This window comes from Gobio gobio (assembly GCF_949357685.1).
Source record: "Gobio gobio genome assembly, chromosome: 6".
In the NCBI taxonomy this organism is placed as follows: Eukaryota; Metazoa; Chordata; class Actinopteri; order Cypriniformes; family Gobionidae; genus Gobio; species Gobio gobio.
This window is the reverse complement of record NC_137102.1, coordinates 36,500,966-36,525,053: the sequence shown is the minus strand read 5'-3', so window position 1 is coordinate 36,525,053 and position 24,088 is coordinate 36,500,966.

The window sequence follows — 24,088 nt, the reverse complement described above, 5'->3', positions numbered from 1 at the left end:
ACATAAAATGTCATGCTGATGTTTACTAAAAACAAAATAACATGGGCAAACATAATGCATTTCGATTGTGTTCCAATACTTTTGACAATACAGTGTAACGTAAGTTGTTTGCGCTACATAAATTATTATTAATTGTTAACCTTACCTTCAATATCAGTGATGTAACCCTCAATCCAGTTGCTGTATCCTTTTAACAAAACAGCTCGTGGGATTCGGCATCCATCCTCTGCCCATTTTTCCACATCAAATAGAGTAAATCGCGGCAGCAGCTTCAGGTTTGTAGTCCAAGTCATTGTTGTTTATCACTACTTCCGGTTTTCTTCCCACCGGAGCCTCGCTTTCGATTTCAAAATGGCGGCTGCGTTAAATCAGCGCATTAATGCCTGATCTGTGATCAGTGATTTCTGATGTGTAGCTAATTATTCAAGTGCACACAGACTTTCTTTTTAAATCTTTAATTTTAATAAATCTTTCAGTTTAATACTGTTTATGCATCAGTGAACCAAGTCAGTGACTAAACGATCAGCTTCACATCGTTTCTCTTAGTAGCATGTAGGGATTTCATGGTACCAAAATTCCAGTAGTTGGTACCAATACCATAAAAATTGTACGGTACTCTGTACCAATTTCGGTACCACAGCTAAATGTTTTTTTTAATTTTATTTAACGATTTAAATTTACGTTTTTTATTTATGATGATAATCATTATAAGTAAATAATACACACATTTAAAGGCTGTATGCTGTTTAAAAGTAAACATTGTTCATAAAAAAGATCAAGTGAAAAATAATCAACCATCTAGGTATAATTATTATTATTAGTAGAGACGTAGGCCTATTATTATTACATATAGCTAAACCTACTGTAGGTTACACCAGTAGCCTGATATATTCTGTCAATTAAATTTTTTTAAACCAAACTTTTATTTTGACGGGTTGCCGTGACCTTTGAGTGTCTGTGTTCATGATATGACAGTTTTCTCATGAAGGGACGGTTTATGCGTCCGCGTCCTCATATAGTGACACGACGGCAGAGACTACAAAGACAGCAAGCGAGTGTCACACACAGAGACGCAGAACATGGAGGAGGAGTAATATTTAAATAGTATTTTGCAGTTTAATATCCACAGACACTAGTATATATTCGGCTACAGTCTGGAGCTGCACTTAGATAAACACGGAGGCCACTGAACGCAGCTGCGGGTACCGAATATACTCTGGAGTCGGTACTACCGGTTCTACAGAAATGCTGGTATCGTCACATTTTTATAATTTCAGTACCGACTTCAGTACCGAAGTACCGGTTCTTGTGACATCCCTAGTAGCATGAAAAAAATATGTTATTTAAATTGTGATTAAACTACATAGAGCGATCAAACAACACTTTATCAAAGAACATTTATAATGTTCGAAGCTGTCAATCACACATCGCGAGTACACTTGCCCAAACTCCTACTATAATGAATGACGCTGTTATGCTGCACAACAAAGCTCTTTCTGTATTCATATCGACATTGTGTTTCCTGTTAGTTGTGGTGAAAGCATTTTGTGAGAGAAATAGTGTTGCAATGACGAGATCACTGCATTCACGCAATAAACAGACTGTCTACTCAATGCTCATCACTGCAGCCTTTCTGTGATGGGAAAATATCTAAAAATAATGCTATAATAAACACTTTTACGATTTATTAATCTCGACAGCTGTAATAGTAAAAAAAAAAATGCAGTAAAAGTATTTTAGAGGGGTTCCACATGTAATATGCATTTCAAATGCAGAGGTGTCAGCCAATCACAACAGTGGCCGTTTACAATGAAGTCTCAAAGCAGACACACAACAGAGCATTCAAGCCAGAGGGCTGAAATCAGGATAGAAAAATACCTTTTATTTCTAAATTATGTCATTGTACGCTGTAAAAATCATACTAACAATATAAGTACATTAAAAAATAATAAAATAAATAAAATAATTAAAAAAATCCACATCATGGGACCTTTAAGAACTGGCCTGTTCATCTCTTGCTGCACCTGGGTCAACATTTCTGCTTCAAAAATAGGTGACCACTTATTTTGCTTTGTTCCGGATGTCACACAGAGCTGGTACCTGATCAAAGGACTTTTTAACCATGTTGCCCACTCCATCATGACATTCTTTTTTTCACCAGGGCCATATTTTTCGCTGTGTGCCTGTTTGGGAACTTCCCAACATCCAACAACACTGTATTCAACTTATCACTGTCATCAATGTAATGGCAGGTTATTGCAAGATATGCTGCATCCATGTTAATTGAAGTCCACATATCTGAGAGACACAGTGTAACCTTGTATAAATTAATAAATTAATATATAAAAAGGAAATAATTAAATAGTCTGTTAAAATAATAAACTAACCAGAAATTTGAAAAACATGTAAGAAATTGTAAAATCAAAGTGAAATTGTCAGTGAAATTGTCTTAATGATTGACATCTTAATGATTGTCCAATTGCGTGAGGTTTATGTTGAAGGCCCGCCCCACCACGCTAGTTGCTGGATGTTTTATTTTCTGTGCGACTGGTGAGACGAGCAGCAGCATAACTTTGTGTAAAAGTTAAAATATGTGCAGAGAGGATTAGAAGAGGGACAATTATGTTCGATTTTATTTGGATTTGGTGAGTACACATTTTGAAATGTGTAAACTGTCATAAATGTGATTAAATCTGTACTGTTCAAATTGAGAGAGAATGAAAACGTATTTTTTTTGTCAGAATGAAATGCTGATAAGATCTTATGTTTAACAAGGTAAAAGCGATGTAATGGTTAAAATATTATGTGTATATGAGTTCCTGATGTTCGTATTTTGTTGTTGATGGTGATGAAAGTGGTTGTGTGTTAGCAGTGTAATGTTATCTAAGCTGTCGAATTACGATGGAAATATAACATGTTAAACAAGGTAACTGTTTAGTGTTACTGTACTGTTGTTAAACTAGAAACAATGAATTTAATTTGGGTTGTGAACTAAAAACTGCCTGTTGCACATGCAGGTCTGGTTTTTGTCCTACGCTGGAACTGTTCATTCCCAGCTGACAATTTTGTTATAAGAACGTTTCCATAACGTTCCCATTAAGTTATAAAAACGTTATTTCTAAATGTTCTAATAACGTTAAAAGCGTCCAGGATTGTAAACGTTGTATTGACATTCTTGCTTGGTTATAAGTTATTCAAAACGTTATTAGAACGTTCAATTATCTTGTTAAACAAACGTTGTATTAACGTTCTTGCTTGGTTATAAGAATGTTATTCAAAACATTTTTAGAACATATCATTCTCTCCTTATATAAACATTATCTTAATGTTGTTCTAAGATTATGAAAAACGTTCTTAAGTTTCATTCACTTGTATAAATGTTCTCAATATTTTTGTATATAATATATTACACTCATTTTATGAAAGCACCTTAAACAGAAGAACCTAAAACAAGAACCAATAAAGAACTTTCAGATTTTAAAATTAAGACATCAAGAGAATAAAAAAAAGATCTAGAAATATATACAATAAAAAAGCCCATAATATTGTGTAATGTAGTCCACTGAAGGAGAGTTGAAGTGAATCCAAGAGAAGTTTATTACAAACATAAAATAAATAAATAAATAACAAAAACCTACCCTCAACAACAGGGGTACAGGAACACACCTAAAACAAGAACCAATAAAGAACCTTCAGATTTTAAAATTAAGACATTAAGAGAATAAAAAAAAGATCTAAAAATATATACAATAAAAAAGCCCATAATATTGTGTAATGTAGTACACTGAAGGAGAGTTGAAGTGAATCCAAGAGAAGTTTATTACAAACATAAACATAAAAAAACACACAAAAAAAACCTACCCTCAACAACAGGGGTACAGGAACACAAGGGATATTTATACACAAGGACAAATAACGACTGATGACCATGACCAAAAATAACCAATCAGAATATTACATTTACAAGGGAAGCACATGACAAACAGGAACCATGACTGACTAAACTTAATAAAATGTAACTTTATAAACTTAAAAAAAACATGAAACAACCAAAACTAGACCATATGAAAATAATTTGATGGCAAAATGATGACGTCCACGTCAGCTTCGAACACACCGGCCCATCGGACTGGACTGAACCCTGAGAGGATCTCTGGAGAAACTGCAGGATAAAAGAAGTGTTGTTTAAAGTGTGGTGAGATTTAGTATAAAAGCACTGGGATGCTGAACTCGCTCATGCAGAGGATCTAATTTGATTTTCTGACCATTTACAAACGGTTTCATTTTCTTTGGAATTCTGGGAGAAGAAATGAGACATGAAGATGAGACAAGAAATGGGTTCTGTCCTGCTCTTGTCCCAAAGACCTCTCAACAGGGCTCCAGACTAACTTTTTGCCTTGGTTGCACTGGTGCGCCTAACTTTTTTATTTAGGTGCACCCAAATTATTCCTCGGCTCGCATCGCCTTTAACGCCACAATTTCAAGGTCACCTTTTATCACGCTCCATATACAGGGAGTGCAGAATTATTAGGCAAAAACACTTCAGCTTGTGATTCTTATCTAGTGGGGGTCATTTTTTAGGATTCTTTACCTAACTGAAGTCTCTGAGATCCTGACACCTTGCACTTCTGGAGACTCCAGGTAGGTTGCAGCTTTGGAAAATGGTGGCGCTGGAGACTAAAGGGTTCCTGATGGTTTCACTCTTAATTCTTCACCTTAATTCTTAATTCTTTTGCAGTTAACTGGTGTCTTTTCTTCACCACCTGTTTTTGTCAGATCCTGCTGACCCAACGAGCATTTCACTGTCCAATGGTCATGCCTTAACTGCAATGTCTAGTATTGCATCCTTCTCATGGGCATTTAATACTTTTTGACTTTTCAGTCTGAGTTAAATCTCTTTTTTGGCTCAATTTATCTGTAAAAGAAAACATGCCTAATAATTCTGCACACCTGAATATAAGGTGATTTTCATTTCCAGCCTTCATGAACAATTATATATCACTTATACATTATTAAATACTAAATCAATAGTAGTTATTAGGATTACTGTGGTTTGGAATTGGTCAAATGTGCCTGGAAAAAAAATATGATCAGAAAATCAACGTGCCTAATAATTCTGCACTCCCTGTACATTCATATATATTAAGTAAATGATTTTAAACAAGAATGGTGTAGGTAAATACTTTTTTTATTTCAAGCACAATTATACTATTTAAAAAAAAAAAAAATTGTTTTATATATATATATATATATATATATATATATAAAATTCACTGAGCTGCCAAACTAAAACATTTTAAGCAAAATAAAACATTTCAAAATAGAAAGTGCTAGTGTTTAAAGGTGCTTCCCTGAACTGAGACCTAACATTTCATGGCTCAAAGTCCCACCTTGTTTTTGATCCGCTGACCAGTGTTGCCAACTTAGTCACTATATTTAGCGACTAGCGTCAAATCTAGCAGCTTTTTGGACAAACCTCAGTAACTTTACAAATGTCGCAAGTACTGTCCTCCGAGCGCGAGGTCTTGTTTTCTCCCTGCCGTCACACCTCTCCTTGCGTCTACTGTGTTCAGTGAAGGCTTTAGCTACTTTCCTTTGAAAATAGTTGGCAACACTGCCGCTGACAAATGCACTGTTCCCTGCCATGCTCTGGCCACATTCTTTATGATTCTGGCCACATGATTTTTCAGTCCCGCTCCCGTGAAAATATACGTTACCTTCTCGCTCTCAACATTCATGTTTTGTCCCGCTCCTGCACGCATAAAGTATAAATAATTTTTTTTCTGACACTGTTTCAAGTAATTTAACGTAAAAGCAAAAGCATGCATGGTTTGGCGTGGCAATGCGCGCAAAGTGCGCTCCCTTCATAATTCCTAAAAAGCTATAATCTCAGTTCATCACGATCTCACAAAGCTCCATTATCAATGAAAATGATTGCACAATGAATCTTCCATGGCTACACTTTCTTTGTCATAAACAGAGGATTTGGCAGCATACAGGATTCAGCACTGAGCAAAAACTCTTAAGTTTTGAGCGGTAATTCTATCTTAAATGCAAATGCATCTGTTTGGCCATTGCGTTCTAGAAATAAACACATATTGGCTACACTGCACAATGCAGCAAAAACAAGTTATAAACAGAAACTCTGCCTATGCTTGCGCCTGTAAATCGTTTTTATTTAATTTTAGTTGTTCTTGTTGCTTTTGTGCAATAGATGAATAACAATTTATTTGTTTCTATATGTTTTTCTTTGAGATATTTCTATTTTACGGGAGTCCCGCAAATAGTTTTATTCTCCCGCACACCCGCAAACCGCGAGTACCTTACCATGCACTGTTCGTTGGGTCCCGCGGTAGTGCAGGTCTCCAGACCAGGGCTTGGCATCTTACCATGGACTTGGGAGATGTGGCTGAAGTAGCTTCATGACTGGGCTGTTGTCGGAGCATTGAACAGGGAGAGTTTTGGGGGGAACAGATCTACTTTTCTTAGAGAAAAACAAACGTTATGGGTCTATTTCTTTTCATTATCCGTTGTTTGTTTTCTTGCGTTTATTTTGCTGATGCTGATTGCCGTAACTAATTCTCTGCTGCTCAGGACGCAATTTCAATCACACAGCATGGAGCAGTGTAGGCCTACTGGAATATCGGAACCACAGCCAATCAGAGGCAAAGACCCGCCCCATCTCTGTCTCTGATTGGTTTAGACCACGATATGATCCAATGATGTGTGTGAGTTCCTTCAAAGGAGAACAAACGCTGCGGCTTCGTTCGTGGAGAGGCAGTGGATGCGAGGACATTAAGTGCACCGGTGTGACCTAGGGGCACCCTTACAAATTTGCCAAATTGGTCGCACTCTAGAGCCCTGTCTCAAAGCTTAGAGGTTAATGTATGATTACATAATTAACTTTGTGGGGAAATATAATAACTTGACTACTAAAATTCTATTGCTTTCCATGCTTAAGGACTTTGTATTGTTTCTGTCTTAATGCACTCTTAAAGTTTCCATTAATGAGCCATGCTGCACCCCAAAACTCCAATGATAAACTTTGCTTAATCAACTAGTAGTCATGCATTTAAGCCATTAGTTGACTAATCGCATGTTTATATTAATTTAATTACTTAAATATATACTATCTGTTAGGGGTGTAACGATTCATCTACTACATCGATGTATCGATTTATTTTCCTATGATCTAACTACATCGATCTGTGCTCGGCAAGTTGGCCTTCCGGACGACATATATCGATCTAACATCGTTTTAAAAGGTAATCAATCGATTGTATCGATCATAGGAAATAACGCATTGGATTTAAGCACGTCAGACTTTATATGGATGTTTTTTCTTAGCACTTTTAATGATAAAGGCGTTAAACGTTACTCGTTTCAGTCTGCCTATCTGTGACATCATCGCAACGCACCAGCAGCAGCGCTCATTGAAATGAATGGGATCGTGTCGCTTTGTCGCTGCGTGTCGCTGCGTGTCGCTGGCGGTGTGAACGGGGCTTGAGAAAACAAAACATAGCATGGCGCATGGCAGAGGAGAAGCCAACGAGCGAGAAATGATCAAGCCACCAGGAGAAAGAGCTAACGCTACCAGTACTTTCAACCCTTGCTAAATGTTACCTGTGCATTCCTGGCACCAGTGTGCCAGCAGAGCGAGCTTTAGTACTGCTGGAGACATAGTGAACGCACAGAGAAGTGTTCTGCGGTCAGATCAGGTTGATATTTTTGAAAAAGAAATCTGTAGAGTCATTGAAGAGTAGTTGGTTACATTTTATCTTTTGTTAAATATTGTTTGTTTATTAAACTGAGAGTAGTAGCAGGCCAGTTTATTCAATCTGAAGAAATGTTGGTTGCACTTTATTTTTTGATATTAATATTGTATTTGTATTATTTTAATGTTGAAAAACAACAGCAAAAGTAGCAGGCAAACTTACTATTAATTAAACCTGAAGAGAAGTTAGTTGCACTTTATTTTTGATATTAATATTGTAATATTTTTATGTTGGAAAACAAAAGCAGAAGTAGCAGGTTAACCTACTGTTGAAATGTTGGTTGCACTTACTGTGCTTTTATTGAATATGTATTGAATATTGAAAATGAGAGCAGAAAAGGTTAACTTCCTGTTAATTCAACCTAAACTGTTGGTTGCACTTTATTCAAATAAAATTTTAATGCATTTGCCATTAATTGTTGTTTACTTGTTTGTTTATATCCATAATTAATTGAAATACCGGATTCCCTTACAAGAAAAAACAGGAATCTTGGAAATTTCACCTGCACTGACCAGTATCCAGATATTTATTTCAGTCACACAATTTTTGGCTAAAAAGATTTCAAGTCACTGAATCGTTTCGGATCGTATCGTTCTAAATGAAACAATATCGTCCTTGAATCGTATCGACAACCTCAAATCGTGATACGAATCGTATCGTTGTTAAAACGAATCGTTACACCCCTACTATCTGTCCATCACTGACTGCATGACTTTGCCATTTACAGTGGAGTTTTTTTTTTCAGTGACAAACCGATTAATTGAAATTTGGTTGACTAATGTTAAGTCGACTATTAGTGGGCATCTCTAATAACAATAAGCAACATGCAACTTGTTTTACCCATTAGCATGAGTCTACAGGTTTTTTCCCCCTTGTCTTTAAATGTTTTAACATAATTCTCCCAAAAATTTGCACATTTGCATTTCATCAACAATACATCAATTGAAAACAACAAACCTGTGATGAGACTGATCACCGACCTGATCACGTCGGTGTGGTGCAAATTTAAGTGTATCTGATAGGAGCTCCTCGAATACCTTCTCCAAAACCTTTGAATGGGTGCGACGACAGGCATCTAAAAAAGTCACACATACATACATGGTAAATTTAAACTACATTGATTAAATTGTATCCATCTTTTCCTGAGCTGACTATATATGCTATTCCTAGGGTTGTCAGGTTTAATACAATATAATTAATATATAGGCTAATATAGGTCATATATTTAGCAAAATGCTCTTCTCTAGGGACACTGACATTACATAACATTGTCTTCCAATATATATGCAACAGAAACATTTTGGTTAACATCCCAGAAAATGTAGTTTAGTGTTTTACGACCCTTTAAAGGCCCACTGAAGTGCCTTGGAACGTGCAGCATTATTCAATGTGTTGACGTAATTTCCCCTGAAACGGCTCCAGCTGTAAGCCGCTCCTCCCCTTTTTTTAAACAGCCAATAGCGTTTCGTTAATATCCCCGTTTGACTAGAGCCTTTCTGTTTGGTAAAGCCACAATTTCCTCCTAATCTCTAACTGTTTATCATCATAATCTCCTCCATATCGCTTTGAAATACAGCATTCTGTGCATAATTTAAATGGGTCCGATATGTTTTGTTGTCTGCGTTGACTCGCGCATATGATCCGCTCTGCGCTCTTGTGTCTCTAGTCTAGACCAGGGGTCTCATTTATAAAGCGTGCGTACGCACAAAGCGGGGCTGGAAACGTACGTACGCCAGTTCCCACGCAAAGGTTGTGATCTATAAAAAACAAACTTGACGGGAGCATGTGCGCACCTTTAAGCAAACTTTGAGCCGTGCGTACGCACATTCTGGAGACAAAGGGAATTGGCAACACAGATGGTGAGGTCGTGAACTGAAGTTAGATTGTAGAAAATAAATGTGAGAAGAACGATTTATAAGAATTAATGACATTTAATTTTCACTCCATTTCATCCGTTATATCCACATTATCATGAAGATTAAATCCAACAGTGTTATTTGTGCCTATTTTTTAGGCTATACATCTAGTAAAATCCAAACGTAATTCAAAATGTATTAACAAAAAATGCGCACAAACTCTTTTACTAGAGTGAGAAAAGTAATGAAGTAAGAACAATTGAAAACTGTTTTCATATTGATATACACATTTACATTAATGTTCCAGTTTCATTAATGGCGATATGCACTGAAATTACATAAAGTCATTACTCAGAATTTAAACAAAAATTATTTGAATTTAGATTTAGACATGTGGAGGTGCTACTTTGATCAGTTTTCCTGTGACACGCTGTTTTAATGACAGCAAGGATAGGTTCATTCCAATAATTCCTCTTTAAACTAAACTGCAGATCTCATGGTATGACAAAATATGTTTTAGTGAGAACGATGATCAGTGATGCACACTTACTTCGATATCACAGACACTGCAGGATTCGGTGGTGGAACGGTCCATTACCCGTTTTGAATAGGTCCAATGATAACAGCTGCATGGACACGGAGTGTAAAGACATCTTCACAAAATTATGAAAAATACCACTGTATTTGAAGGATACAACTAAGAAAAAATTAAGATTTGCACGTTTCCTTTTTTTAAATATATTGTCAGTGACGCTCTGAGTCAGACGATAAATAAGTAGGCCTATCTGTTTAAATTAAAATAGCCTAAACATTTTAAGTTTTATGTTCACATTTTACATTTTATGTTCACATTATCAGAAAAACTGCATGAATTTGAGTTGAAGGGTTTAAAAGTAACAAAATATTTTAAATTAAAATAACATTTGGCCCTTGGAAATGAATGAATAAACTTATTTAAAAAAAAATATCTGAGAATTATTTTATACAATTTTGATATATTTATTCTAAAACATAAAAAAGATATTGGATGATTGTCAGCAATGTACTGTGCAAGGCACAAATGGCATTTATAGTCTATCTAATATTTTTCTATGTCTTGTACCTTTTGACAGTGTTAAACATGGTATCACGTGGATGGTAATGTGCATGCAAATCAAATGATATGCAAATGAGGTTATGCTTAGTAAAACTAGGCGTTGTAAGCTCCATATATGGTGATTTCAGGGAGGAGACGGGGTGGAGATGCACGTACGCACAATCTTCTGCTGGCTGTGATTTATAAAGGGATTTTTGCGCAGGTTCTGACGTACATATGGTTTTATAAATCAGAATTTTTTTTTTTGCGTACGCAAAATCTATCTTTTGTGCGTACGTACACTTTTAGTAGGGTTTACGCAAAGTTTTATAAATGAGACCCCAGAGCCGTGTTTGTTTGTGAGTGCGTGCTGCAGCGATGCTGTGCGTGGAACTAACGTGAAACCAGACTTCATTCGCCTCAACTGAAAGCATATTTACACTGTCGGAATCATTTCCTATTGCATATATAGTGCTCGATGTGCCATTCACCATGTAGAATATAGTAAATGTGTGAACAACTGACCGATTTCAGCCGCAGCTTCAGCGTCTATTTATAGTGTGTGGGGGGGGGGGGGGGGGGGGCTTCAGATTCTAGAGAGCATTTGATTAGACAGAAGATGTGATGAGAAGCTGAAGTCTGCGGTGATGTCATACAACAACCCATTCTCACTCCCAAGGCAGCAAAATCCGACAAGTGCTTTCCGCGTCACAACGAAGACGCTGAAGGCACCCCTAGGCGTCACTATATCGACGCGCTGGGTGCTCCATTCATTTCAGTTGTTTACCCAATGTGTCAGATCAAGACGCATTTTATTCTTTGCATTTGTAAAAGCAGACATGATCTTATTAATATTTTATTAATATTTAAAGGTTACTTTTATATTTTGGAGCAGCTAACCCAACTCCTACCCACTTCTAAACAATATATAACACATAACAGGCAAATACATGTACAGTCACATGTATTTATTGCAAAAACTGACCAAAAACAGTATAAAAGTATTAACTTGTGTTGCATTTCAAGTCTTCTGAAGTCACACGATGTCTTTATGTAAAGAACAGAGTTGATCTTAATTTTTTAATCGTTGAGATGATGTTCCCGCTGCTCCGTGAACGCACTCATTCATATCACATTCAAATAATAAACACAACTCTTTAGCATGACGCAATCGGTCACAAGACACACGAGAGCCAATGCAATTTCACTATGAAAACTGACGTAACGGGCGGCAATATTTGAAATTGAATGTGTTCATGATCTTCTGCGGATGGAGACGCTGATCGCTTTTGGGGATTTCCAGGGTTGCCACTCTTTCATGAACACCATATTCAAGGACTTTTTAAAGCACCTTTTATTTTAAATCTAGCACAATAAATACAAAAAAGGTGGGTGTGTTACTGCCAATCTGCACAGTATATCAAATACCTACTGTACCTGTGTCTATCATTACTGCAGTAACGCTAAGGCATATAATGACAACTAAATAGGGGCATGTGACTTAAAATCCAATGAGGAAAAAGGCTGGTAGAGTGTACAAGAGAGGGAGCGAGTTTTAACAAGAGATGCAGTTTGCAGCTCTCTTATTCCTGCTTTTAACATTTATTTCACACTGGTTTTAGTTTTTTTTTTATAAATCATTACTTAATCAAAACATCAAAATATAGAGATAATATTGTATACATGAATTTTCCAATTAAATGAAAAGTAATGGACACATTAATTGTTAGGCATTAAAAATATGCAAAATTATTTATTAATCACCTGGACATGGTACCTTTTTAAAAAATCTATTTGAAGGCTTTTAAGACCTGCACAGGGTGATATCAGTGTTTATGGAAAGTTTCCTAAACCAGAAAATTACTGTAAAAAAAGGACTTGCCTTTATATTAATACAAATACAACTTTATATTAATTAGTGCTGGGAATCGATAAAAAAAAATTAACTAATTAATCGCATCTTTTTCTGTAATTAATCGCAAGTTTTTTATATTTTTGGAGTTTTTAATATTTTGATATTGTATTAATTTCAGTTACTCTCCAAATTAATGTAGAAACAATTTAAAGACAGCATATTTTAAATATTTGTTGTAATGGTATCTTTTTATGACTGAAGGCCAGTATCACTGATACTAAAGTCTCTATGAAACATCAATGACGTTACATTACAGTATAACTGAAAGCTACCAATTTAAATATTTATTAGGCTTTAAAAAAAAAAAAAAAAAAAATTATTTAAGTGAACTTAAAACACATCATAATAAATGTTATTTTTACCAGTGGCCTTCCCTGTAACACATATACAGAAATGTAATAGTTATCAAACACCTTTCTGAACTCCATAAATAATAAATGAAATATAGATGAATCATCATTAAAGCTAAAATTTTCTCCATTCCCGTTGTTCTATGATGAACATTAATGACAGGCATCATCAGTGCTCCTGTCACTTTAAGAACGGCCGCTGACGAACATGACGTGGATCTCACGCGCTGTCCCGCGCATCTCATTTCCTCACAACTCTTTAAATTAATTTAAGACTCCTAATGTGAGATTACTCGACAAAACTGGCGTTTTGGCAAAATTCTCTGTGTTGTGTTATTGTTCAAGAGCAAAAGAGAACTCGATCTGTACACGTGCCACGAGACTGGCGCGAGTCTGTCTGTGCGGCGAATGTGTGTGTGTGTGTGTGTCCCAGCTGACATGACACACACACACAGACAGGACAGCGCGTTCTCTTGTGTCTTGTCATGCTTATATGGTTTAATAGCATTTACATGAATAAGAGCGTGATTCTATTATGTAATGCTGGCCAAAAATGTATATAAAAACAGACACTGCGTTAATTTCGTTAAATATTTTTAATGCGTTAAACTGAAAAAAATAATCACCCGCGTTAACGTGTTCATTTGCCCAGCCCTAATATTAATATATTAATGCAACTTAATATTCTAGATATATATTATTATTTTACATTTACAAGTGTTTCTCTTTGTGTAAGCGGTGTAAAAATATGGGTTAATATGCATTAGTCTGAACAAACCAACTGACGCGCTGATAATGCAATTTCACTCTTTGACAGTAGATGGCGCTTATGGTTTCCCCGGTAACCTCTGTAAACAAAGGAGTGCTGCGCTGATAAACACACTACTTTATGAAGCGTTATTCGTTGGAACCTTGATAAATCAATTTTTATGAGCCAAGCATCACTGAATTTGCAGTTCTCTGGCACTAGCAAGTTAAAAAGTTCCACATTTTGTGCTCATTATGCAGAGCTGCATGTGGTCACGATCCATCCGCTCACACAGCATTTTTTCATTTTTTTCCCGCTTCCTCCCCAATCAGTAGCGCTGTTTTTTTCTGTCTTTGGCAGTGCATAAAGGCAAATTTTTGTAATAGCATCATGCTACTCTAACAAAATGTAGTTCACGCTTAATTCAAGCACTTTCAAGGACCTATGTTTGTTTTCAAGTACTTTCCAGGCCTTGAATCCATGTATCTGAAATTCAAGGACTTTCAAGTACTTTCAAGAAGCATGGGAACCCTGGATTTCCTTTACACAAATCCATCGCTTGGCCTCGGAACACTTGGAATTAAACTTTGTACTTTTTGAATAAATTGTGCATGCAGTCGTATCTGCCTGTTATATCTGTTTTATATACCACACAAATGGGTAGGTTTATGGGGTTGGATGGGTAGGGAAGATTTTCCAGGGAACAGACAAAAGCAGAGAATCCATCAGCCCACTTTATAAATATATATATTTATATTAATGTTTATATATTTATTTAATTTGACACATTTTACCTATGGGTAGGATGGAATGGGGTTGGGTTACATGTTAAAACGTGTCTAGATAGTGTAAATAAAATTATGCTGGCTGATTAAATTGAAAATCACACTCCAACATGTCATAATGGCAAAATCATAACCCAATATATGATCATCATGATGATAACGTTCCCATGCCCATTGCGTCTGTGTATGACACCAAAGATTTCTCATTTAAATGAATGGAGCACTCAATGCATCGATATAGTAACGCCTAGGGGCACCTTTAGCATCTTTATTTAGACGCGGAAAGCACTTGACCATGCTTCAGATTTTGATGCCTTGGGAGTGAGAACGGGTTGCATAAAAATATGTGATCCATTTTAACGGAAGTGAGAGATTGTACATTTTCAATGCTTATATCTCCTAATTGCGAATTGTGTCATTGTTTCAATTAGTCAATTAGTGTCTCAAGCGGTTAAAACAATGCAACAAAAATAAACGCAAGTCCGACCCAAATGTTTAATGTCATCTATTTGCATTAGTTAGTTATCCAACTGGTCGCTTTTATGCATTTATTAGCTGGCGGTTTTTAAAGCTAGTGATGTGAGAATGCAAATTCAATGTTCATGCAGCTGACATAAACATATCAGAAACACATTCGATTTAAGTTCTTTCTTTTTTCTGAAGTTCACCAACTACAAAGCAATTGATGGGTTTTGTTTAACTCTGAAACATTTTTCGAGGTTGTGGTAAAAATGACTACAGGTAGCACCAGTTCATTGCCGAGTGCAACCATTCTACGTCATCAACCTAGCAAACACAAACAAAATGGCGCTGCCCATTGTCCAAATATATAATGGATTTTTTAAATAACGTGGATCTTTCATGGGTTTTCTACTACATATTTCAGTAAGAGACATAATTTATGTTATATTAAGCCATATAAGTCTTAACACCATGGGATCCCTTTAACAGATTAGAGCATTCAAACCGCAAGCAGAGGCGTTAAAAAAAAAAAAAAAAATACACGAAAACACAACACTGCCAGAAGTTTTTTGCTCAAACTTAAAATGCCTGTTTAAATTATTAAAACTAGAAGCATATGTTCACTTTAATGTTACATTTATCATGTGAACTACGTATATACAACATGTTATATGCATGTGTGTGTAGGGATGAAACGATTACCGGTTTCACGATAAACCACGATCAAATTTAGTGACGGTTAGTAATATCGTATAAAATTTAATTATCATTAAAACCGCGTGCGATTATCACGAATGTGAAAACTCGCGGTAAATCTTGTCCAGTCAGTCTGACGCAGGCACATCGCAGCGCTGTTTTTTGAATGAGGAGAAATGGCAGAAGGCAGTGACAGCACTCTGGAGATTGTTCAGCCTCTAAAAGGACCAAATCTGAGGTGTGGTCATATTTTGGCTTTTACAAAAGTCCTGAGGGAAACTTAATCGCAGATGGTCACCCTGTCTGCAGAACATGCCAGAAGAAAGTCGCTGTAATAGGGGGAACACTTCAAAACTACGAACGCAAGGCAAGTGGACTTTGACCTCAATACCAAAACTACGTCTGGGAAATAATAACGTGAAGCGAACAAACAAATTCAGACAAGACTAGGGTGACATTTAAGGGATAATAATCAGGGCTTGACATTAACAACCGCCATTTGTGGGTGTAACTTAACGTTATCTCGGCTGCACACTAGCCACTCTGGCTGTTAAACTTATTATAGTCTTCTCAAAAGCCATCTGTTATAATCGCGTTGCGCATTATAACCACTCACACGTGTTTATGAATGCGATGTCTCATAATCAGAGGCGTTCAGATTAGCCGGAGTTTTCTTCAGAGCGCGCGCCGCTCTCACTGAAATCTACACTCAAAGCAGAGATAAACGTGCTATGTACGCAAGAGATTCATTCATCATACAGTGGTTGACCGTTTTTGTTCTATTTCAGCAGCGAAAATAGTTTTAAAAAACACAGCAGAACCACAGCGCATCCGATATGACTGGCATAACGCTGGTGAATTTAGGAACCGTCTCTAAAGTTACACACAACATTGGTAACGTTATACACGTTTCAAACTTCAATAGCATTTGGAAAAATCTAATTGTGATTAAACCAGAAAATCTCAATATTAGTGAACAAAACCAATTTTGTACTAACTTAATTGACATAAGTACCAATGTAGAACATTATATAGAAACTGTGTCTATTCCTCGTTTAGTGAGGTCAAACATTAAATCTACTGTAGGATCTAGGAAAAATCTAATTGTGATTAAACCAGAAAATCTCAATATTAGTGAACAAAAACAATTTCTAAAACTAGGTCTTCTAAACATTAGATCGCTCACACCTAAGGCGGTTATTGTAAATGAAATGGTCACAGATAATAGTTTCGATGTACTTTGCCTTACTGAAACCTGGCTTAAGCCAAATGATTATTTCGGTCTAAATGAGTCTACTCCGCCAGGATACTGTTATAAGCATGAGCCCCGTCTGATTGGTCGTGGCGGCGGTGTTCCAACAATATATAGAGATATTCTTAATGTTACCCAGAAAACAGGTCACAGGTTTAATTCATTTGAAGTACTAGTGCTAAATGTCACGCTATTAGATGTAAGAAAGAAATCTGTATTATCTCTAGCCTTAGCTACTGTATATAGACCTCCAGGGCCCTATGCTGCTTTCCTAAAAGAGTTTGCAGACTTTCTCTCAGATCTATTGGTCAACGTCGATAAAGCATTAATTGTTGGAGATTTTAACATACACGTAGATAACACAAATGACGCGTTAGGGGCTGCGTTTACAGATCTATTAAATTCCTTTGGGGTCAAGCAAAACGTCACTGGTCCCACTCATCGTCTTAATCACACACTAGATTTAATTATATCACATGGAACCAACCCAACCGATATAGATATTATACCACAAAGTGATGATGTCACTGACCATTACATGGTAACTTGCATACTGCGTACTGCTGAAATCTGTCATGTTGCGCCACGTTATCGACCAGGCAGAACAATCCTTCCAACCACTATAGATAGATTCTCAAATACCTTACCTGATCTGGCTCAGCTGCTAAGTGAACCCAAACAAACAGATGAACTAGAGGAAATGACTAGCAGTATGAGCACCATTTTCTCTAGTACATTAGAAATTGTAGCACCAATTAGATTAAAAAAGGTTAGAGAGAAAACTAAAGCACCATGGTACAACAGTGCTACACATGTTATCAAGAGAGAAACTCGTAACTTAGAGCGTAAATGGAAACATACTAAATTAGAGGTCTTTAGAATCGCATGGAAAGAAAGTATGTCACGTTATAAAAAGGCCCTAAAAGCAGCCAGGGCTGAGCATCTCCGCAAACTAATAGAAAATAACCAAAATAACCCAAGGTTTTTATTTAACACTGTGGCTAGACTAACAAATAAACAAGCATCGCCTGAACAAAATATTCCGTTACAGTTTAGTAGTAATGATTTTATGAACTTCTTCGCTGACAAAATAGAAAGCATCAGAAACAAAATTGTAAATGTACAATCATTAATGATGTCTTATGATTCAACCGCAATTATCGCCCCTCAAGAACTACTACACCGCTTTACAACCATAGGACAGGAAGAGCTAAATAAACTTATCATTGCATCTAAACCAACAACATGTTTATTAGATCCAATACCCACTAAACTACTGAAAGAGTTGTTACCTGTAGTGGAAGAGCCTCTTCTCAATATTATTAACTCGTCTTTATCTTTAGGTCATGTTCCAAGAATATTCAAGTTGGCAGTCATAAAGCCTCTCATTAAGAAGCCACAATTAGATCATAATAACCTAGCAAATTACAGACCAATATCAAATCTTCCATTCATGTCTAAAATACTAGAAAAAGTTGTGTCCGCTCAATTGTGCTCTTTCTTGCAAGAAAATGATATCTATGAAAAATTTCAATCAGGATTCAGGCCGCATCATAGCACAGAAACTGCACTCGTTAAAATCACAAATGATTTACTTCTAGCTTCTGACCAAGGCTGTATCTCAATACTAGTTCTACTTGATCTTAGTGCTGCGTTCGATACTATAGATCATAAAATACTATTAGATCGACTTCAAAATTACACTGGTGTTCAGGGACAGGCATTAAACTGGTTTAGATCGTATTTATCAGACCGCTACCATTTTGTCTGTCTAAATGGGGAAAAATCAAAGATAACATCAGTAGACTATGGGGTGCCGCAAGGATCCGTGCTAGGCCCTCTGCTATTCTCAATATATATGCTGCCACTTGGTAATATTATAAGAAAACATGGAATTAATTTCCACTGTTATGCTGATGACACTCAATTATATATTTCATCACGACCAGATGAAAACGCTAAATTATCTAAACTGACAGCGTGTGTTGATGATATTAAACACTGGATGACGTGTAATTTTCTGCTATTAAATTCAGATAAAACGGAGGTGTTACTTATTGGTCCAAAAAATTGCCCACAAAACCTCTCACAATACAACTTTAACTTGGAAGGATGTCCTGTCGCTTTATCCACTACAGTAAGAGACCTGGGTGTTATATTAGACCGCAACTTATCTTTCGAAAGTCATATTTCATATGTTACAAAAACGGCATTTTTCCACCTTAGAAACATTGCCAAGCTACGTAACATGCTATCTATTTCTGATGCAGAAAAGTTAGTTCATGCATTCATGACCTCGAGACTAGATTACTGTAATGCTTTATTAGCTGGTTGTCCTGCATCATCGATAAACAAACTGCAGTTAGTCCAAAACGCAGCTGCTAGAGTGCTTACTAGGTCAAGAAAATATGATCATATAACACCAATTTTATCATCCCTACACTGGTTACCTATTAAGTTCCGTATCAATTACAAAGTATTGCTACTGACCTATAAAGCCCTAAATGGGTTAGCTCCAGTGTATTTAACTGATCTTTTATCGCCCTACAATCCATCGCGCTCTTTAAGATCACTAAACTCGAGGCTTCTGGTCATTCCTAGGATATCTAAGTCCACAAAAGGAGGGAGGGCTTTTTCACATTTAGCTCCTAAACTCTGGAATAGTCTTCCTGATATTGTTCGAGGTTCAGACACGCTGTCCCAGTTTAAAACTAGATTAAAGACGCATCTCTTTAGCCAAGCATTCACATTATAATTAAGTTTTATACTACAGTTAAATCGCACCAACAGCATTAATATTCTGAACAGCAGCTATGCTAATTATTTCCCATCTGCTTTTCTGTTGTTATCTCGGGACACTAGTCCCGAGGTAACTAGTTCGTCAGCTCCAGTTTGTATCCAGCCTCTGATGGAGACTTCAGATGCCCCGACACCTGTGATGAGACGACTCGACGCCTGTGAAGAGACGACTCAACGCCAGCGTTGTTATGGCCTAAAATAATACATGATTGATTAACTTATCCTAACATTTTTTCTTTAACATTCTCTTTTCTAACATTTTTCAATGTACATTTATGAAATGCACTTTCTGTGAAGCTGCTTTGAAACAATGTGTATTGTGAAAAGCGCTATACAAATAAATTTGAATTGAATTGAATTGAATTTGAAGAGAATGACAGTCATAAAACTGACTGTAAAGTGATCATTTAGGTGTCAGGTATGATACACACATTTTGATATTTAATCAAATAAACTGTCAAATCATAGGGAAATATGGATATGCATTATTTCACTAGGATACTGTTTGGGCTCTTACACAAAATATGCTAGATTTAAATGCATCATTGCTGAACACTGATGAGAATATTGCTTGAGAATATATTTACAGAGATAATATTAGAGATTATATTTACGACAAATTATTATTATTTATGCATTATGCATTGTTATTAATGACGGCCATTATAAGGAAGGAAATCCCACAGAATAGAATCTAGCTTAAAAAAGTGCATAGAGCTGCTTTATTTATTTGTTGTTTGTTGATTTTCAAATATAAAACTTGTTGAAATGTTTTAAGTGTGTGCATCGGTTCTTTTTGAACACTTTCATCTAATTTGAAGAAAACCGTGATAATATTGATAACCGTGATAATTTGGGTCACTATAATCGTGATGTTAAATTTCCATACCGTTTCATCCCTACATGTGTGTATGAGACAGACGGGAACACGGTCGCATTTGCAGCAGATATATGCTGCCCAACATAAATCAAAGCACGAGACAGACAGGGGTCGGAGGAGAAGACCAGAAAATGTGACATAATGGACAATATTCGTCTGTATTTGCAATACACGAGCCGCGGTTCAGCTGCGCGAGACAAACGCTGCCAGTGTGAATGCACAACGGGCGAGCGCGGCTCCCGCTCTCCATACGCACCTGCCCTGCCAACGCACTGCTTGCTCAAGTTTGTGTCGGGTCTCTCGCCGCCCGCGAGAATCTCGTGTCACGTTCGCAATGTTCAATTAACCAACAATTAATTTAATTTAATCGAGTAAATTCTTGTCGACAATTAATCGATAATCGATTAACTGTTTACATCCCTAATACATACAGAGCTCAGAGAATGATTGTCGATCATCTCAGGATTGTTGGAGGAATTGAAAATGTGGCAGTTGACAAAGAACTTCTTCTATCTGTATCGTGTACAAGACAAAGATACATAGCCAGTTTGGAGGAGAAGACAAAAAAAGAAGAAACACAAGCAAAGAATCGAAAAAGAAAGGCACTGTTTGAAGAAATTGAAGAGCTTCAATCAAAGAAAAAAAGGCTGGAGAGTGACATGAAGGCTCTTGTTGAATCAGATGACAAATATGCTTTGAAGGCTGAAAGTACGGGGCAAGTTACTCTGATAGCACAATCAAACTCCCTGAGACATGGCGCTAAGGAGAAAAAAGTAGAACTTGAACATTTGGAAAAACAGCTTAGTGAAAAACAGTTAGACTTTAAAAGCAAATAAGCAATAGAGAGTATTGCTATTTATTTTTATTTAATTTTTTCACTGATCGGCTCATGTATGAGGTTTAAAATGTTCCTGAAATATAGTGAATAAAATAATTTAAATAATTTTCAAAAAAATATTGGAAGTTTTGAGCATGTTTGAGCAGCTGCATTCGTCTAGTTCAAAGTTGAAAAATGGGATTTACAATAAAAAGTGATTAACAAAATAATTTTAAATGGAATTAATTTATTAATGAGTAACCTAATTAGCAATTTTTTTTATGTTATTACTACATTTAACCACTTTTTATTAATTTAAAAATGTAGAATTTTAAATCTTTTATAAGAACTACAGCTGAAAGCAGTTTGATGCAAGGAAATATATTTTTTTCAATATTTGAGAAATTATATTTGAATATTACCAGTATGCACTCCGCTGACTTCTATGGTCTAAATTCATGAAACCTACACTTTTAAAATATTATTACACATTTTTTTAAAAGCAAAATATATTCAGAATTCTGAATATGTGCAGATGCATGCCCAAGCATGCATTATGCATTATCCCCAGTGTGTCTGTTCTGAAGCTGATGCTGCAGGCAGAGGGTCCATCATCAGTAGGGATCAAAACTTTGTGCAAGACCATGCTTGACAGCTTGACAAAGCGGTTTTCCAGGGAAGAGACAAAAGCAGAGAATCCATCAGCCCACTTTATAAATATATATATTTATATTAATGTTTATATATTTATTTAATTTGACACATTTTACCTTTTTTATAATAAAGTTCAGCACTGTTTTACTTGAAGTGTTATGTTTGTTTTTATCCAGTATCAATTTTTAAAACTATCGGCAAGTATGGTCCAACCTAGTTATCGGTATCGGTAAAATCCACTATCGGTCGACCTCTTATGATAACTCAGTTTCATTCATTCATTTTATCAAAAGTAACTCCAATCCAAACATCGCGAGACGACGACATTATGTGATCAAATACACTCAACTTATTAACATGCTTCACAGCGCCACCCAGTGGATTTAGTTATAACTGCGGGTTTTAGTGGGATTTATCATGGATTCACTGCATTTACAGCCAGCAAAGCAATATAGTAAAATTTGAATAGTATTTTTATTTTTCGAATATTAATTACAGATCGAATATTTGTGCACACCCCTAGTTCAGATGCCGCGTTGGTTCTCAGGAGGCGTTCAATGTTAAGGAGCCTTTCTTCCATTTTCTCAAGCCGGAGGAATACAGCCCTCTCAAACTTGGAAGAGCTGTAATTCCCTTCTTTAAATAGACAACACATAAGATTACTCTGTATGAATATCATACTTCAAGAATATGGTAATGTTTTTTTATACATCTGCCTTGGCCTTGGCCTTGGAGTCACAATAGACATCCCTTCCACTGTTCCCCTGCCCTCTGTAGCTGGAGTGTCAACAGGAATGCCTTTTATTTTAAAAAGAAAAGCAGAAAAAGAATGAATAAATAATTACAACTGTACCTTCAAATTTGTAAACATAAATATTAAATTACCATTACAACTTTGTACATTAGAGACCAATGCGCTTTCTCTATTTGTTGTTGTTGTCCATTGTAAATGGGTGTAGCTGTTCTGTGGAAGGACCTAAAACATCAGAGCTGTGTTGGCTGGGATAAGATTGTGTTTAAACGGTAACATGATAATTAAAGGATTAGTTAACTTTTAGGGCGTTTTCACACCTGAAAGTCCGCACCAAGGTCCGAACCGAAGTTCATGTTTTAATACTTTTTATATATTCGGTTAGTTTTGGTTTGGTTTCACATTGCAATCATGCGAGCGGACTAAAGAACTTTACATGACGCACTTGCGTCCACTCGTCATCATCTATGTGGGCGGCATCTGGACATTGATTGGTTTGTAAACGGACGTGCGTCTGACGTCAGCGTCTTTGACAAGTTGAATGAACGGTCGCATATCATCGTTGCCACTATTGAACAGTGCGCATTGCTTGACTATTTTTTTATTCGTTACGCTTAAAAGTGGACATTTCAAGCTTTATATACACATATTTCTCATGTTTGTGAGGCAAGTTGCCTGCTGAGTTTCGGTTTATTTGAGACCCGCTCCAGTTCATGTGTAAAGCATGTGATCGCTCCCGTGATTATTGTCTGCTATAGACTATTTGCTTCTTATTTATTAAATCCAGGCAATTATCTGATTAAACGTTGATTAAAATTAAGATACAATTTATACAAAACGAAATTCCCATTAAAGAAATGCTTTCTAAGCAAAATCATACAAAATTTCGTTCAAAATTATTTCTGACTTTCTGTCTACTGACATATTGCGCATAATTTCACTTTTCATAATCAATGTAGCCTAGATTAAATTTAAAAATAACGTTATAATATTTAAACATAAACAGGAACTTCCTGTAAATGGTCTGAAAGTACGAACCATACAGAAAATGCTTTCACACTACAAACGAACCGAACCTTTGTTCAGTTTGATCCGGACCGAGACTACCTCTTTTCGTCGGACCAAATTTCGTCTGTTTGGTCCGGACCGTGGTACGGGGGAGGTTTCACATCTGTAATTTTGATTCGGACCAAACTGAAAAGTCCGAAAATCCGGACCAAACAAGGTAGGTGTGAAAACGCCCTTAAATAAACTTTTGCTGATAATTTACTCA